An 18,799-nucleotide genomic window follows, 5' to 3' on the forward strand; every position below is an offset into this window, starting at 1 on the left:
ACGTTTTCTGTCCACATGGAGCTATAGCACATGACAATATTCATATATCCAGAGTGTCTGGTTTAGAGAGAATTTACTGTATGCAATATTTTCGTAATGTCTGCAAAACGATATGTTAAAAAATTGTAGAAGTTTTATCATGTGTGTAATTTAATAACGAATACCATGCAAGCATAATAAAATTGATTTCGTAGCTAGTTGTTTTATTTTATGAGTCATTGTCTACCAGGTTGCATAATTCATCCTGCATAAAAACTGGATGTTCTCCGATTCAGGTTGCAGTAAAATTCCAAAATAAGAATTTAATTATTAAATGGTTGGATTTAGGTTGGATTCACGTTGGAAAAGGGTTGGATTTTGGTTGGGAAAAGGTTGGATTCACGTTGGAAAAGGGTTGGATTTAGGTTGGGAAAAGGTTGGATTCACGTTGGAAAAGGGTTGGAAAATGGTCGGACCCCGACGTCTATACGACGTCGGAAAAAAGACGTCTAAAAAACTTTCAAATCCAACCAAAATCCAACGTTAATCCAACGTCGGGGTCCAACGTCTATACAACGTCGGTACAACGTCTTTTGTTTGCTGGGAAAGTCTCTGACGTTTTGCCGAACGAGTGTTAAAAGGACCATAGTGAAAAAGTATGTTTACCATTACTTTGATTACTCTTTTAAAACTGGTTAAAGATATTGTTTTAGCAAATGATGGTTTGATCAGTTTCGCAAAAAATTAAAACAAGTCTAAGAATTTGAGGACTGCTGCAGCATATATTGCAAGGTCGTACACTGAGGAGCTGGCCGAAAGGATAAGTATTGAAATTGTATCTGTTTACAAACTTTGACATTGGCTCTCCGATATGGGTGCCAGGTTTGTGCTGCGACATTTTAAAGTGAAGACAATGCTAAAAAGGGCAATTATTATAAAAAATTTTATAAAAATGAGTCATTTACCAGGCGGTTGAGCGGCATTGTTGTTTCGCACGAAACCTTGCTTCGAATCCTCGTCCGGAGTGGAACTATATCCAATCAAGGAAATATGGTCTTCTGATAACTTAATATTGCCACCGTTTAGGGGCCATTTTGAGTTAAAAGTAAACGCTTTCTAACTTATCTGAATGTGAAAATATATCACTTTATCAGTATGACCAGGAGCACATACTTTCGAGTTACTCTCGTGTACAATGCACAAAATACCCTTGACCAACAGTCACACCCAATGCTTTCTTTTTATAGATTTTATCGACATTTCATGATGTTTGAAGTATTTGTCACATTTCAATTTTAACATAAATTAAGTCACTGTGTATTCCAGATACATTTAAAACACGGCTTGCATAAACATATATCGTCATATACTCGACATACAAGTCATGAGATAACGCGTTGTATTGTCTACATTCAAAACAATATTTCTAAGGCACAACTTTTATGCTAATCTGGAAAATGTACACTCTTACTTACACTAATATAAAGGTGAACACATATCCATGAGTTTTTTACAGCGACTAAAAACTACATGATATGGGTAAAGGGTCTGGCATTAAAAGACAGCACGTTTACAATGTAACCATATAAACAGAGTACAGCAAGATTGCTTATGATTGTTGGGATCACATTTTATTTGACCTGTTTTTAACAACAAAACTATTTTATGCAATTGCTCAGTTTAAGTTCCAACGGCAGGACATTCTCAGACGGGACACTAGTGCTGTCTCTTCATCGCTCAGTTCAGGGTTTAAGCGGTTAACTGTTGGATGTTTACAAACATTAGATTTGAGTATACTTAAATTTGGACATTAAACAGTAGAGAACTATTTTGCGACATTTTATGTGTTACAAATTTAGTAGAAGAGTAACTGACAGGGAATCACATTTAAAGATGCACTCTCACTCCCACATAAGAAGTACCACCATTTACCGAAACTGAGAAAAATAATGGTTGTTATGAAGGATACCGAGTTAGATATGAAAAAAAAGATGCGTAAAACACAGAATTCTCTTATTATGAGACAATAATTGATTACTGTCGGACCACCAGTCATTCATGTTCAGTGCGTTCTAAGCTACTAAATACATGTTTACAATTCTATTATCAGCAATAAATAGTTTCCATAAATGCATAATAAAGCAAGAATAAAAAGTTTATCACTCAAAAAGTATGTTTGTCATACATATGTATGGGTTTACATTACGATTGTCACCATAATATGATTCAAAACTATTTACGTACATATATTTTTCAGTAATATACCATTTCGCAGTTCTTTTTACCGTTAATAGAAACACACATACAATTACATTAAAACAGTCAGCCATAGTAATGTTTTGTCCTAATTCAAAGCTATTGACGTACATATAATTTTTGCAGTTCTTTTCGCCGATAAATGAAACACATATATGATTACATGAAAACAGTCAGTCAACTAATCATTCACTATAAAGTTAATGCCGCTCAACTGCCTGGTAATAGTATTAACGCATCATTACGCGATGAACAGTTTTTCGTTTGCTAAACCGTTCTTTTTATAAAGAAATAAACATATATTAACTGAGCCTGTAACATAATAAAAAAGGTATAAGATCAAAAAATAAATAACCTAAACCACTTGTTTTTTTAATGAATTCCGCAAAATTTGTTGACAACGGAAATAAAAAAGACTGTTATTTAATGACTAGTACGATTATACCACACATTTTGGAATGGTTACCGGCAGCATGCAGTCTTTACGCATTCCATATAGGAAATTGTTACCTTTGATTTATGTTTCTGTAGATACAGACTGGTCAATTAGTAGCGATTAAAGATTTTATATACAGCTTTTGTATAAAAGGTCATATATTTTGTAGGCAACCTTATAAGTTTTCATGATAAAATGATATGTGCAGTGAAAAACATTTAAATCTGTGATGGCACAATACTAAAATATGTCAAATAACTCTTATGAATCACTATAGGTCCATGACTAAGATATAGTTGCTGTATTTGGCTTGTAATGGTTCACTCTGAGCTTATTAGTTTTATCTGAGAGTTAGCATATGAACCTAGAATTGCCATTCGTTGTTCTCACGTAGTTGCGTCAGGACCGCTACTCTGGATAATTAGGGTGGTGCAATTGTTCAATAAAACATTTTAAAATAAAACTATTATGATAAGCACTTTTGACATTTGTGTCTATAAACTTTTAAATAAAGTAACAAATGCAACGAAAAGTACAGGTCTTTCTTATATTTTGTAAAGTATTGCATTCACATCAACCTTTGGGCGACACAATAACACGGAATTTACGCATATTTCGAAACTATTTTTTGAGGGAATTTTGAAATCTTTTAAGTTGAACACAATTAAATTTTCTGTTAAAAAAAGTTTTGTTTTTCACATTTATGAACTCTTATCTTAAACATATAACTATGACAAGAAAATTATTAACAAAAATATAAATGTATCCCAAAGGTTGTTTTCAAAATATACACACTTTTTTGAAATTCATGATTTTTCCTAAAATGGTATTCCTGCTGATTAGTGCTTAATGACTGAACCTTTTTAAAGCGTTCAAAATCGTTGGCAAAATTGTTTTATTATTTTAAAAAATAAATTAATAGAAAAAAAACACAATTACTTTTGGGCGACACAACATATATCCTATGGGCGACACGAGTCTCCCAAAGGTTGCATCAAAGTTACCCAAAGGTTGGATTGTTCTAAATATATATATATATATATATATATATATATATATATATATATATATATATATATATATATCATTCACTTTCTTAGATTTGACCTAGTAACCTTGAGTCTGATCTTAGGTAACCCATATTCATAATTGTTCAATATCACATGCAGGAACGTTTCAGACCACGTTTCATAACATTTGGATAAAAATATATTATGATGGGTATCAGACAAGTATTTTGACCAAATTTCAAAACAATAAGATAAAGAAAATGAATCTACATCCCGCCTTTTTCTTCCAGGACTAGACCTTGTAACCAAAACTTATGTGAAAAACTATTGCCAAAAGTTTTAACATAAACCCCGTTTAATGGCACATGGGTAAACGCCAAAGACATAGAACACAAAAAGTCACAAACAAGAAACATGGAACAACAGCACAAACTCCACAAACAGCAAGTTTTTGATTTTGATCTGAGGTAACTCATATTTATTCTTTTTCAAGAGAACATACTGACAAGTATTTTGACAAAGTTTCATAACAATTAGATAAAAACTATTAAACGCTCGCCCTGTTTTCGCCTTTCTATTACCGTAATGTTCGATGACCAAATCCGGCTCACAATATTGTCATTAAAATCAAGTTTCACAAAATGTTACCGAATACAGGACAGACAAATCAATTCTTTACTTGCATTTGTTTTCTTTTCATAATAATTGCAATGACTTTGAATGGAACTTCTGCTGGCAGTCTTTTGAAAGGCACTTTACACAATATGTTGACTCGTTCCAAAAGACAGTAGGGGGGATGTCGAATCAGTCTTCTCCAATGCTTTAAATGTAAGGAATAAGATTCATGTGCTTTTTAAATAACATCGAACACGCGCATCACATATTGTGCAGTTCTTCATACAATTGAGGGCAGGTTTGGTGCCAAATCGCCATAATCCGCACAATACTCATGTGAAAAAAACTAAAGAAACAAGCTCAGTAGCCAACAGTTTAAACATAAAGCCCGTTTAATGTCACAGGGTAAACGCCAAAGACATAGAACACAAAAGCAAAACACAAACAAGAAACATGGAACAACAGCATAATACTGCACAAACAACACAGTGCATACATATATGAAACAACTAGGTATGTTTATCAAGGATTGTTAAAAAATGAAAAAGTGGAAAGATTAATTGTATTTGTTTTCACCCGACATACTTGTTTTAAAATATTCCAGCATATCTTAGCATTTTTATGTCTTAAGATTTCTGTTATTCTAGTTTGTTGAATATCATATTCATATTTAAATTTTCGTTAAGTATTTCTATATTGACTTAAGCTTTAACAAGCGATTTTCATCTGAACAATTTAGTTTAGAATCTTTTAAGGTATTATTAAAAGATACCTAATTGTTTTTTTACAGTTAACATTATACCAGTCATTTTTAGTAACATGCAAAATAGTATTATTACAGGTTGTTTAACAACCTTTTTGAACAACGGAGTAGCAATATCATCCATATTTTTTTACAAAAGTGACATGCTCATTTAAGTCTGTTCTATTTCTATCATTAACATCTGCCAATGTCGATAGTATAGTCCCAGAGGGCTTCAGTATACAGTGTTTGTTTAATACTGCCTTAAACACATTTATGATTCGCTGTCTCATAAGAATTTTTAAAAGTACCAATGCTAAGTTTATAAACAACGTTTTCATATTCAAAATGATTTGTTTTATGGTCAGATAATATATTAGCATCATTTACTGTGAAAACATTTAAACATGTATCTTCCTTTGCTTAAACATACATAATAAGACATCTGCCCCTGCTTTCAACGAAAGTGTAGTTACCAATAATTAAATCATTTCCAACTCAGCCATTAAAAATGATAAGACCTGTCCAGTTTTTACACACATCAATAAAGTGTTGGGCAGTTGTGTCTGTACGTTCTTGTGAAAAACTAGAAGTCAACAAAACCAACAATTTAATGATCATGTAAACCAAAATTATCAATAATAGCTGGTAGAGAGTCTGCTTAGTGTGCGGTTCGGCTGTTGAAATCACCACATACAATAATAGTACATTTACCATTAGTAATAATGAATTTTAGCTATAGAATCTATTAGCTTATCGAAAGTGTTTTCATAATTTCTATTATAACGAGAACTTCCCTTAGCACAATGTAACATAATCAGAAACAAGTCATCTGTGAGTCCTACAGCAGCACCATTCATTTTAATCCAAATCAGATCGTCAAATTTCATAAACATATTTATCATCATTTTTTTACATATGTATTTCTTACATAATATCAACAAAAATTATTTTACTATGTACCTATCTTACTTTATACACAGAAATCAAAACCAGTCTCTAAATAATTAATTATTTTTCTGATCATGTTTGAGTAAATAATACAATACCGACTTTGATGAAATATTTATATAATTTCAGGTGAATTTTACAGTTTATTACAACGTTTGGTTACCAGACCCTGAATATTGAGGATGGAGAGCCTAAGTTTGGCCTTCCGCTACTGGTCTTAGTGTTGCGTAGGAGTATCATCGTTGATTGGCGTCGACTGGGATGTGTCAAAATGACAACCGTCGTTAAATTATCAAGATTTAGACCACCAACTTATTCACTGGAAACTGAGACTGGTCGATATGACGATATAAACAGAATATATATATATAATTTATTCACAAAATACTACAAATCTAAATGGTATTTTCTACTTGTTGTACATCATATTTAGAATTTGGCAACACATTGTTATGGATGTTATTGGCTAAATATGGCTAAATTCAAATATAAGATGTAGAGGGATTTATTTTAGACTAAACGAAATATGTATATAGTTCTAAGAAATAGGGACAAGAAAAGCTAGAAGTTTAGCTGCTTCTATTGGACGTACTAAAATGGGTTTTATTTTCTTATATATTGATAGGATATTGTTTAGTGAATATATATGATTTTGTCATTACTTAATAGCTATTTCAGTATTCTTAAGTGGATTCGCCATAAGAATATAGTATGTAAATGGTCAAACTGGCACATATGCAGATATGCCAAGTATCTCTTTCTTAGTAAAATCAAGATATTTTTTTTCAAATAAACTCACAATTGAATAGACTGAAACAAATCTAACTGACTAGCTACGGTGGGGTAAACTTATCACATAATCTTTGTTTAAACAGATGTAAGTAATTCAGCATTGAAATCAGTGAAATTATCACTGATGCCATGTTGTCTGATAATGGTTTTAGGTAAATGACCAAGTATTAGTTCTGTTCAAATCCACTTGTAACTTAATACATCATATGAATGGGGCTTTTTCATAATATAATTCCAATGTCTCAGAGCACGTTCCTTATACTTAACAAACAACGGATATCTAGCCAGTTCGACAATAACTGGTGCACAAGAAGTTATGACACCAAGACTGTGTTTTCAATTTAACATGTAATCCATCAATTCAATTGTTCACTGTCCTCACACAATGGTATCTAGTTTTGCGTTTTTCAAATACACACACCTTTATTTTAATTTACATTCATTTTCACACCTCGTTTATAAGAAAAATAACGAACATTATCTAACAGTGCTTGGTAGCAATTGGGATCAGTAGTAAAAGGCGCATTATCATCGACCAAAAACAACATAAATAGGCAGCAATTCTATATCTTAAGTAGTTGAGTTTCTTTTTTAAATCAGTCGACTCACTCATGTCATAAGACTATTTTTTTATAGTTTGACCTCGCAAAACCAGATCCATAATGCGGGCAAACGTGGCAGGCACATTAAAAAAATCCAAAACATATTTTCCAACGATGAAACAGCCACATTTTGTAACAAAAGCAGTTTTACTCACTCAATACGTGAGTAAACTAATTATTCACTAATCTCAAAATACAACAACACAAACAGTTTTGGAATTGGCAATGTATTTGGTGAACATGTACACAGGAAAAGGCAGTATTCGGATGCTGGAAGATTGGTTATAGCGTCTGAGCACATCTGGATCGTAACCTTGGTAAATCGTGGCCACGTCCGTCCTTAAGAGTCAGCAACATCAATAATGACTGGTATCTTAGAAAACATCATGAAACAAATGGAACGAAACTAAACATACAGTAAATCTTAAATCATAAAAGTAACAAATACGTTACTGACATACGTTAGGCAATCAAACAGTGGAATTCTGTAAATGAAAATAAATATGCATGTTAATAGAGCACATGTAACAGGAAAATCAACCTAAAAATAGGGATGGGATGGGCGGGAAATATTATCAAATTTATATCTTCGCTCTCATACATTTCAAAATACACCTTTCAATAAAATATATCACACGCATTGACATTATGTGGAATGAAAGGTACTTTATAAGCACACTTTTTCGGAATCAAATCATGAATTACTAAAAATACAAAACTCATTATTTCGTAATGTTGATTGATTGTTTTTCATGATAAAACTTAGTGGTTTGATAATGATAGATAAGACTTATACATTTTCTATAAAGACAAAATTTCATCATCAGCCTTTAAAGTATCTTTCCAGAATGTTGTGAAATATCAACCGAGTTTTCAAAATATTCAGAAAAAAAATAATCTGCAATTCAGTCTATTTCAAACATTTTTTTTGATAATAACCAGTACTTATCATAATCACTGTCCGCCATTGGCTGGAACGAACAGTTGCGTCCGTGGAGAGGCTGTTGCTGCCACCGGTATGGTAACTCCTCGGCCACGCCCGATGCCCATGAAGGTGGTTCCTTGCAGGTCTGCGGCACATCCGCTAGCGAAGTACCCCTCTGAGCCGCAATTGAAAAAGGTGACTGTTCCACCCTGCACAAAACGTCCTTCTGCCAGAGATACGCCGCCTAGACATCCCCGAAAACTACGAAAAGAAGGCTCTTTCCCATCAGTCTCCGCCACCCATTCTGTTTCAGATTCCACAGTCCTTTTCAGCTGGTCGAAATTCTTGTCGAAATACCACTGCAATTGTTTAACCAAAGAACTGATCAAATTTATATCTTCGCTTTCAGAAATTTCAAAATAACTTCTTATTTTACCAAATACAAAACCTCGAGTGACGAAAACAAAATCGTTTTCCCCATATACCCACAAAAACACGAGGAAATCATGTTACTAGTGTCCCGCCAAACTAATCCACCTAAGTACTGAAGTACTACTAGTACTTGAACCAATCTCTTGAAATCAATAAAGTTTATATTTTTCAAAACGTGAATAATTGTATTTATCTGTACTTCAAATTTAATTGGATCCTGCCTATAAGCTGAATTCGCATCAATTTTAGAAAACTAAATGTTGCCTTCCATGGTGTTGAGGCAATCATCCACCAAAGTAAGTTGGAACACATCTTTAACAGTTAACTTATGAAGGACTCGGTAATTCATACACTGACGTACCCCACCATCGCGCTTTCGTATTAGCAGTTAGAGTTTGACCCTTCAATTACCTCTCTTGCAATATTTTCTACAAATGGGCCTCTTCTTCTGCTGCAAAATATTGGGGTACAGCACGCCGTAATGATAAATCCGTATCACAATACTGCCGTTTTCTGATTCCGAATCATGCTTACACGGTGTGAAATCTAGGAACTACTTTCGCGTCGCTAAAAAAAGGTGACAAAAATAAAAGGTAAAACCTGTCAAATGTTAGAAACATAAAATTACCTTATTTTCCTCACGCCACCAGTAACATGTAAATATTCAGAAACATGATATTCAGAGAAACATGAGGATAAGCACAAAACAGAGAACACTTCCGATCTTTCTCGACGACTAGCTGTTTGTCAATTTAAAGATCGATAATTGTAACATATTCATTCACGTAAGCAGCTCGCCAATACGAAAACGAAGGCGAATTCGCGTCATCGATATTAATAGCGGTTGACTCACGAACTTCCCTCCGTTCTGCATATAATAATCGTCAAAATTTCCTGCGAGGATTTACTTCTGTTTAAATGGCCGCGTTCGTCTTCAGGAAATGACGATTTGTTTATACTCGTAAAATACGTACCGTTCATGTTTGTTATTGTTTGGTGTTGAGCCATTCAATAATTGTGTTCGTATTAGCAATTCGTTTATTTTGCTGAGATATAAAACATTTTCTTCTTATTGTACTCAATAAAGTGAATTCTGTAACTTCTGACTTGTCCCGCTGGAGTAGCCTCCCTTAACTTCAATACACACAATTACGTAACATATTCATACGCACAATCAATTCCGTATTTGGACATTTGACAAATGGCGTTAAGTGTAAATCAAATTGAAACCGATATAAAAAGAAAGGTAGATATTAAGGTAAATAAAAATTGGAATATTACGATAGGACGCTTTTCTGGTGACGCTTTTCTATCACGTCTTGTTCGGTGAGTAAACACGTATTCGTCGAGACCACGACGTGATACAGATCATCAAAAAAGTTTCCAATCATAAAATCCCCTAAAAATCCGTAAATGTCATTGGCAAAAGACGCATTTGGTAGTGATAGTTCTTTGCGGTAAGTATCGAATTGATAAAAATAAGCCATTGTAGCTGGAAAGCAAAAACATAACAGAAGTTTCAATTTTGACCGTAGTGGTATACTTTCCAGACTAGATTTAAAACGTTTTTCAATATTGAACATGTAAAAGCAGTCCCTAATTGGGCATGTGCCGTTATACTTGTATACCAATTTTGGGAAATTAAAGCAAACATTCTGTCGGGATCGCGTTCAACCTTTATATTGAACTGTAGCGAACGTCATTTTAAGCCACATCAAAAACTTGCATCGATCACAAGTTTCACATGAAATGTGAAGTATGACAAATACAGAATGGTTAACGATCCTTAATCACGAAATGATGTGCATGGCTTAGTAACGTGTTCATCTTAGCTACGTAAACACTTGTTAAACAAAACATTACAAATAATCAACACCGTGCAATACAACAAATGTTAGCATTTTATCAATATTGCATTACCAGCTGCTTACTAGATTTTAAAACTGAGTGTTGTTTATGAGCCCATTTCACAAACCTAGATCACTATTGAAGTTCAATAGTTAATGCACCAGTCAAATGTAACCACGCCCCCCGCCCCCCCACCCCCACCCAGGTCTGGGGGTATACCGGGGAAAGCCGGGTAAATGGGCTGTGTTTTTACATTACAGGTGGCCTCGCAGTGCCGGATGAATGCGGTGGTTTTGTCCTCGCTTTAAATATAGCGGGGAATGGACCTTACCTAGGGTCTTTGGGTGCGGGGGCATTTGGCGGGGATTTTACCATCTGTTCGTTCCCGCGGGGTGGGGGCTTTAGCCGGGGTTGGCTAGACCGAAAGTCAAAGTCCCCGCTATTCCCCGGACCTGGGAGGGGGGGGGGTGGTTATAATTGACTGGTGCATATAGCAATGAGAAAAAAAAACACCATTTAAGGTAAAAACTACAGTGAAGGCAGGCACTAGTTATATGTTGACTCATACAAATGAATAACATAGTATCAAATATCATGAATTGAAAGCGTTATTGTAAAACTGAACCTAACCACCATGACAAATGAACACAATCCGTCTTCAACCGGTTTGAAATGCTATTTAAGGTAGGTCAAAAATTTATCAAGTTTATTAATTACAATACATAGTACTAGCTAGTATTGATAAGAGCTTAATTAGTATTTAATATTAAGAGGAGTGGAATTTTACAATTTTTCCAGGCCATACAAGCTATAAGCCAAATGTCTTACCCTCACTAGTGGCGATGGCCGACTACTGGTCTTTAACATGAAATTTTGTGTTGTGTTTGTGATATTTGTTGGCATATGTTTTCGTATTACTGGAATTTCGGCGCAGATATTCTCCTACGGTAAGACAGGGATAAAGTCGGATTTCCGCACATTTTCTCAATATATCTACATATCATAGCTGTATAGTTTTATATAAGGAGACATTGAAATTAAATAGTTTTTTCAAAGGATACCAAATGAATACTGGTTCACCAGACAACATTAGTATGGTCATACTTCATTGATTTTATTAATTGTATATGTTGCTTATTCATACAACGATAACTAATTGGCTACATCAATCCTAGATCCTAAAACTGACCTCTATAGTCGCATGCAAGGTACCTATAACAATAGTGGACATATTTCAACCAATCATCAGTATTGTGATTGTAAGTTATATTTTGTCAGCGAAATGTTGCTACAAGCTGAATGTACATGTAGTAATAGTTAAATGTTGATAAGATGTTCTTACAGAAACAAATGGTTTGATGCGTCGCGAAAATTGACGCATTTAAAATAAACTACTTAAGAAAGACAAAGGAAAGAAAAATAAATTTACATACGATACATAAGGCGTAACTCAGAATTGCCCTTAAGTTTATTTATTACCATCATCCAAGTACTATCATTGACAAGAGTTTCAAGAGTTTATTGGCGAATCTGCATGTTTGCCTTTAGCAATTTACAAACTATCTACTTATGGCCAAGACACAAAAGAATAATGATAAAGCAATTATGTGATGACATAATTTATCCATTTACAAAAGTAATATCCCATTAACATATACGATAATATAACCAGTAGAAGCAGCTACACTTGTAGCTTTTCTTGTCTTAATTTCACAGCACTATATATAAAGTTAGTTTTGTAAAAATAAATCCCTCTTTACTGACATCAAATATCTAAATTTAGCCATATTTGGCCAATTAAATTGAATATGATTTATTTTCTATTAAAAAGAGTGTACTGTTACAACGCTAAAATTGCTCTACCCGAAGTAAGCCACTATATTCTCGATCCTCGCTAGTCACAATGATCAGCTACTGGTCATTCGAATTTGAAATTCAAAAAGTAAACCGGTCATTCTCTGGTCAACGAACAAATGGCTATTGGTCATCTTTTGGTTTAAGCATTTTACTATTGTTATAAAGACTTGTATAAGGAAAAGTATTGATCGACAAACAGTATTAGTAAAGTATTAGAGTTTGTGTGTTCGTGTTGTGGAGTTTTTAATATGAAATCATGTGTTGTGTTAATGACATTTGTTGGGATATGTTTGTGTATTAATGGAATAAAAGCGCAGACGTTTTCCTACGGTAAGTTACATATTTTAGAATTATAGTAATAGAAAAGGGGACTATGTGGATTATTGTTTAAAATAAATTATTCGAAAGATTGCATGAAAAAAATAACAGAAAAACATCAGCCTGTGTAGTGTATTAAGAATTATAACTCAAGTGATTTGTTCGCAAATCAAATATATTTCAACGGCACAACAACATGAGGGAAATGTACACAAACGTTGTACTTGTGAGCCAGATTGTAAGAGTACTAGTTGTGGGGAGCTTTTATGTTTTAGGAAGAGTTATAGTGTTGGGTTTTGGATAGTTGATGGAATATGTTTATGTACTCATGGAATAACGCTGCAAATACTCTCGTATGTACGGTGTTGGATTACCGCACATTTTCCGCGTATGTTTAAACGAGATACAGAATTGTTTTAGCGATACCCATAAATCGTTTAAACGAGATACGTTAGTCGTTTAAGCGATACCCATAAGTCGTTTAAACGAGATACGTTAGTCGTTTAAGCGATACCCATAAGTCGTTTAAAAGAGATACGTTAGTCGTTTAAGCGATACCCATAAGCCGTTTAAACGAGATACGTTAGTCGTTTAAGCGATACCCATAAGCCGTTTAAACGAGATACGTTAGTCGTTTTATCGATTTCCATAAGCCGTTTAAACGAGATACGTTAGTCGTTTAAGCGATACCCATAAGTCGTTTAAACGAGATACGTTAGTCGTTTTAGCGATACCCATAAGTCGTTTAAACGAGATACGTTAGTCGTTTTAGCGATACCAATAAGTCGTTTAAACGAGATACGTTAGTCGTTTTAGCGATACCCATAAGTCGTTTAAACGAGATACGTTAGTCGTTTTAGCGATACCCATAAGTCGTTTAAACGAGATACGTTAGTCGTTTTAGCGATACCCATAAGTCGTTTAAACGAGATACGTTAGTCGTTTTAGCGATACCCATAAGTCGTTTAAACGAGATACGTTAGTCGTTTTAGCGATACCCATAAGTCGTTTAAACGGGATACGTTAGTCGTTTTAGCGATACCCATAAGTCGTTTAAACGGGATACGTTAGTCGTTTTAGCGATACCCATAAGTCGTTTAAACGGGATACGTTAGTCGTTTTAGCGATACCCATAAGTCGTTTAAACGAGATACGTTAGTCGTTTTAGCGATACCCATAAGTCGTTTAAACGAGATACGTTAGTCGTTTTAGCGATACCCATAAGCCGTTTAAAAGAGATGCGTTAGTCGTTTTAGCGATACCCATAAGCCGTTTAAAAGAGATGCGTTAGTCGTTTTAGCGATACCCATAAGCCGTTTAAAAGAGATGCGTTAGTCGTTTTAGCGATACCCATAAGCCGTTTAAAAGAGATGCGTTAGTCGTTTAAGCGATACCCATAAGCCGTTTAAAAGAGATGCGTTAGTCGTTTAAGCGATACCCATAAGCCGTTTAAAAGAGATACGTTAGTCGTTTAAGCGATACCCATAAGTCGTTTAAAAGAGATACGTTAGTCGTTTTAGCGATACCCATAAGTCGTTTAAAAGAGATACGTTAGTCGTTTAAGCGATATCCATAAGCCGTTTAAAAGCGATACGTTAGTCGTTTTAGCGATTCCAATAAGTCGTTTAAAAGAGAAACGTTAGTCGTTTAAGCGATACCCATAAGTCGTTTAAACGAGATACGTTCGTCGTTTTAGCGATTCCAATAAGTCGTTTAAGCGAGATACGTTAGTCGTTTTAGCGATACCCATAAGTCGTGTAAACGAGATAAAATAAAACACGTTTGTCACCTCTATGCCATATATAGTACCAAAATGATACCAAAGTAGTACGGAGACATCACGCATCCAAAAATCACAATATTCTACATCGCATACATTATGAGCGATTCAAAAGTGCCGTGCAATAAAAAAAGTACTGTTAACAAGCGCTGAATCAGTATGTAGTATGAAAAGAGTGGAAGTGTACAACGATACCATTGGTCTAACCGCTTTAATCACAATGGTAAGCTACTGCTTTAATTAATGATATTTGTATATGTTATAGCTGCTAAGTACTATATAAGGGGAAAGTGATTATTAGAATTATGGCTATTTCGTAACTGCTTTATATTGTTCAAGTTGTAACTATTGTTTTTGTCAATTCGTAACAGTTACAAAACCAATTGGCTTTATTAACGGACCTATTAAGCCGTGGTTTAAATGTCCGTGTTCATACCATAAACATGTGCCAAAATGTTGCAAACATGGTTATATGTCTTTGTGTGCGTTTTAAATACCCCCCTCCCCATAATATAATATTCCATTTGATAAATAGTGCCGTCAATATGATGGATTATGTTCTTGATACATGGACACAAAGGTGGGATTCAATATTCAATTTAACACAACCTCATGGTCATATTTTATTGACTTCATTCGCTCTATTAGGCAATTAATAATAACAAAATAATCCGATTAGCTATATCGTTCTAGATCCAATTTAGGACAATATTTAATACCAGTCCAGGTATTTTACTGCGAAAACCTTTCAAAATTTGTAAAGAAACACCGAAATGATCATTTAAATTATATAGTTATTATCATGATTAGTTGAAGTAAAGTACGTATAGAAAATTCAGACGCATATGCGCATATTTTTATAATGAGTAGAGGTTTTAAGTTAAATTTATTGTCTTCGGTTTATAGGTGTAACTATTTAATGGTTTCTTTACATTTTTACCATTTGTGTTTCCTTTATATTTGCGATTGTTCTCGAACATCAGAGTAATGATGCTACCATGCGTATCATATAACATTATCAAACCTCTGATGAATGAGAATCATGATCTTTCGTATACAATTTATAATAATTCAGTCTATCATCTATGCATACATCATTGGCGCCGCACTGAAGTGCGCGCCTATTATGGAATGGGAATTTATTTTAGTTAGTGGTAGGAGAGGTTTTTAAGTTGGTTGACAGTCGGGTTTAACTGTTATTTTATAATGATTAAAAAATGCAAATGGGTGGCGATTGCATGGGTGTTAAAAATGCTATTTATGGTTGAATAGATAGTCTTCAATTTATCTTTAAAACATTATTTCGGAAGAACGACAAATAAGTATAATAACTGTTCCCGATTCGTTTACGTTTTCCGATTGGTTACCTGAAATATCTGAAATATCATGTGCCGGAAATGTAAAATGTGTGGACCGGTAATTATGTGAATGGGAATAATTATGTTTTATGTTGTTATGTTATGTTTACTGCATTGATAAACCATGAGGTAATGTTTTTTCTTTAATGTAATCGATATTGGAATTAAATGTTCACCTAAATTTATTTGTTAATGTGATGAATGTGACATTAGTAAAATTTTATTACGATTGTCCCCGAGTTAAAACACATACCGGATGTTGCTATTTTAAGAACCAGAAGGTATTTCCCCGCTATTCATAGGTCAATAATGGAATTTCTACATCGTAATAGTTGGAAACTCGGGTGATGTTTTTATCATGAATATACGTTTAAAATAAGTAAACACTAAAAGTGCACACTGACAGTTGATTACGATACACCTAACAATTTGAGTCATTACAGTAAAACATGGATTATAAGTGAATTATACGCGTAGGAGAAGATTTTCTGTCGAAAAAACGAATGTCAACAATCGGCATGGAACTGGGATATTCGTATCAAAGGGCTATGTATGTAAGTATCTTTGAGTAGTTTTGTACGTTGATGTGTTCAAAAATGTTTGTTTTTTAATTTATCTTTGGAATTTTTAAATCATTTTTATTTGCTAAATGTTAAGACATCTTGTTAATATTTTTACATACATGTATTATAATTATATATTATTATAAATATACATGTTACATCTACTTATGCACCAGTCAATTGTAACCACGCCCCCCTCTAGGTCGGGGGTATACCGGGGATAGCGGGGGAAAATGACCGTGTTTTTACCTTCGAGGTGTCCCTGCAGTGCCGGGTGAATGCGGTGGTGGGGCGTGGTTACTATTGACTGGTGCATTATGCACCAGTCAATTGTAACCACGCCCCCCCCCCAGGTAAGGGGAATAGCCGGGACTTTGATTTTCGGTCCAGCCAACCCCAGGTAAATTCCTCGTCCTGCGAACTGATGGTCAAATCCCTGCCATATGCCCCCGCACCCGAGGGAGCCTAGGTGAGGCATATTCCCCGCTATATTTTGCTCGAAGACAAAACCACCGCATTCACCCGGCACTGCAGGGCCACCTGTACGGTAAAAACACGGCCCGTTTCCCCGGCTATCCCCGGCATAACCCCGGATCTGGGGTGCCATGGTTACAATTGATTGGTGCATTATGTACATGTATCATATCTTTAAATGTACTTATACACATTATTTATGTATATGATATGAGTATGTAATCTTTTATTTGATTGTTTTATCTTAGAAAAATATTAGACTTAAAATTTTGTTTAAAAATGATGTGTTTTGGTATGTGACCTATTTTTAACATACCATAATACATGAACATACCCATTATTTGTTAACAAACTGCATATTTTCAAAATAAACCTGTAAGAAAAGACGTACATGGTTTCGGGCTGGAAGCCACGACAGCTTTGACACTAGCGACATTCATTTGCTTGGTGTAGGTCTCGTTAAAACCCCGTACTGTTGTGAATCATTATCAACCATATGCACAACAACTACACATTTGTGCCTACCAACTTACTCTTGGCTAACACAGATATTAGTGCAGAATGTATAATTGATACATGTGCATTTGTCTTTCACAGTTGTAGTTTCTGCCGGTTGATAATCAGAATTCTAATTTATTTCAGGTAGGAAAATGACTGAATATTACTAAGTCAACAAATTGGGGTTATGAAGAATTCCAGCCTGCATTAAATACTATGTTGGATCATTGAGACAGATTTGACATCCATGTCTATCCACAAGCCAGTCACATCTGATAGAGATGATGTGAGTATTTCATATAAAACATATTTGAGTTGGTGTTTGTTGTTTTATAAACTCACTGTATTCATTAATCAAGTGGTGGTGGTGGTGGTGGTGATGATGATGATGATGATGATGATGATGATGATGATGATGATGATGATGATGATGATGATGATGATGATGATGATGATGATGAATTTTATTGATAAATTTAGTAATTTTCTTTATATATTATCTACATGTATGTATCAGCTTGTTGTTGTTTTTTTAAATAATGTCGAGAAATATTAAACTGTTTATATTTTATTTTGTATATGTATGGCAGTATTATTATCTATACTAATAAGTTAGAAAGGCTTTAAAGTACTTTTTTTTCCTTTACAGCACTAAACATTCTAGGTGGGTAAAGAACCTGAAGGGGCATGAAAACCAAATCAGCATTGACTCAGCATTGAGTAATTATCTTCTGTGCACACACTACAAGTACAAACGCATGGGAACAGACCAAGCTTCAAATGTTGAAGAGTGAAGACTTATTGTGAAAAATTCTAAATGTAAGAATACTATTGACAAAATAAAACAAATAGACATCGATTACCTACAGAGACTGTTTACATGTTATAATATTAAAAAGACAAATTAGTTGAGAACTTTCACTCTGACATTTTTGGAGGGGCATTACCGCCTACATGTACATAGTGTTCTTTTTTCTCTACATATTTTAATTTGAAAGTACATTCATTGTTTTTAAAACTGAATTCTGAGTAAGTATCATACGTAAAATTCATTTATTTGAATGATTACATTTTATGAATAAGTCCAATAACCTTTATATTTTTTTCAAGAAAAGGGTTGATTTTTAAGCATTTTATTAGCTATAGAAATGTATGGTTACATGACATTATGTATATTTTCTTCAATTGAACGGTAAACTATCATAAATTGTCTTTTAAATTGTTCATTAGACAAAACTGCTTTATATTTTCAAACATCGAAATACTGCTCTGTTCAGAAGACTCACAAGATCAATCAAAATGATTTTTTGCATGCTGTTCGGTTGAACTTATTTTTTTTGTTAACTGAAGTTTATTTCACCAG

General features: G+C 34.1%; 1 long non-coding RNA gene across 1 annotated transcript; it reads left to right on the plus strand.

The window, feature by feature from the left end:
- Nucleotides 1–16,307: 16,307 nt before the first annotated feature.
- On the plus strand, nt 16,308–18,458 carry LOC128246619 (uncharacterized). The gene is made up of 3 exons (XR_008263295.1): nt 16,308–16,455; nt 17,581–17,722; nt 18,086–18,458. It is a non-coding gene; the product is annotated as an uncharacterized LOC128246619 (long non-coding RNA).
- Nucleotides 18,459–18,799: the final 341 nt, after the last annotated feature.

Source organism: Mya arenaria, chromosome 9 (assembly GCF_026914265.1).
Source record: "Mya arenaria isolate MELC-2E11 chromosome 9, ASM2691426v1".
Taxonomy (NCBI): domain Eukaryota; kingdom Metazoa; phylum Mollusca; class Bivalvia; order Myida; family Myidae; genus Mya; species Mya arenaria.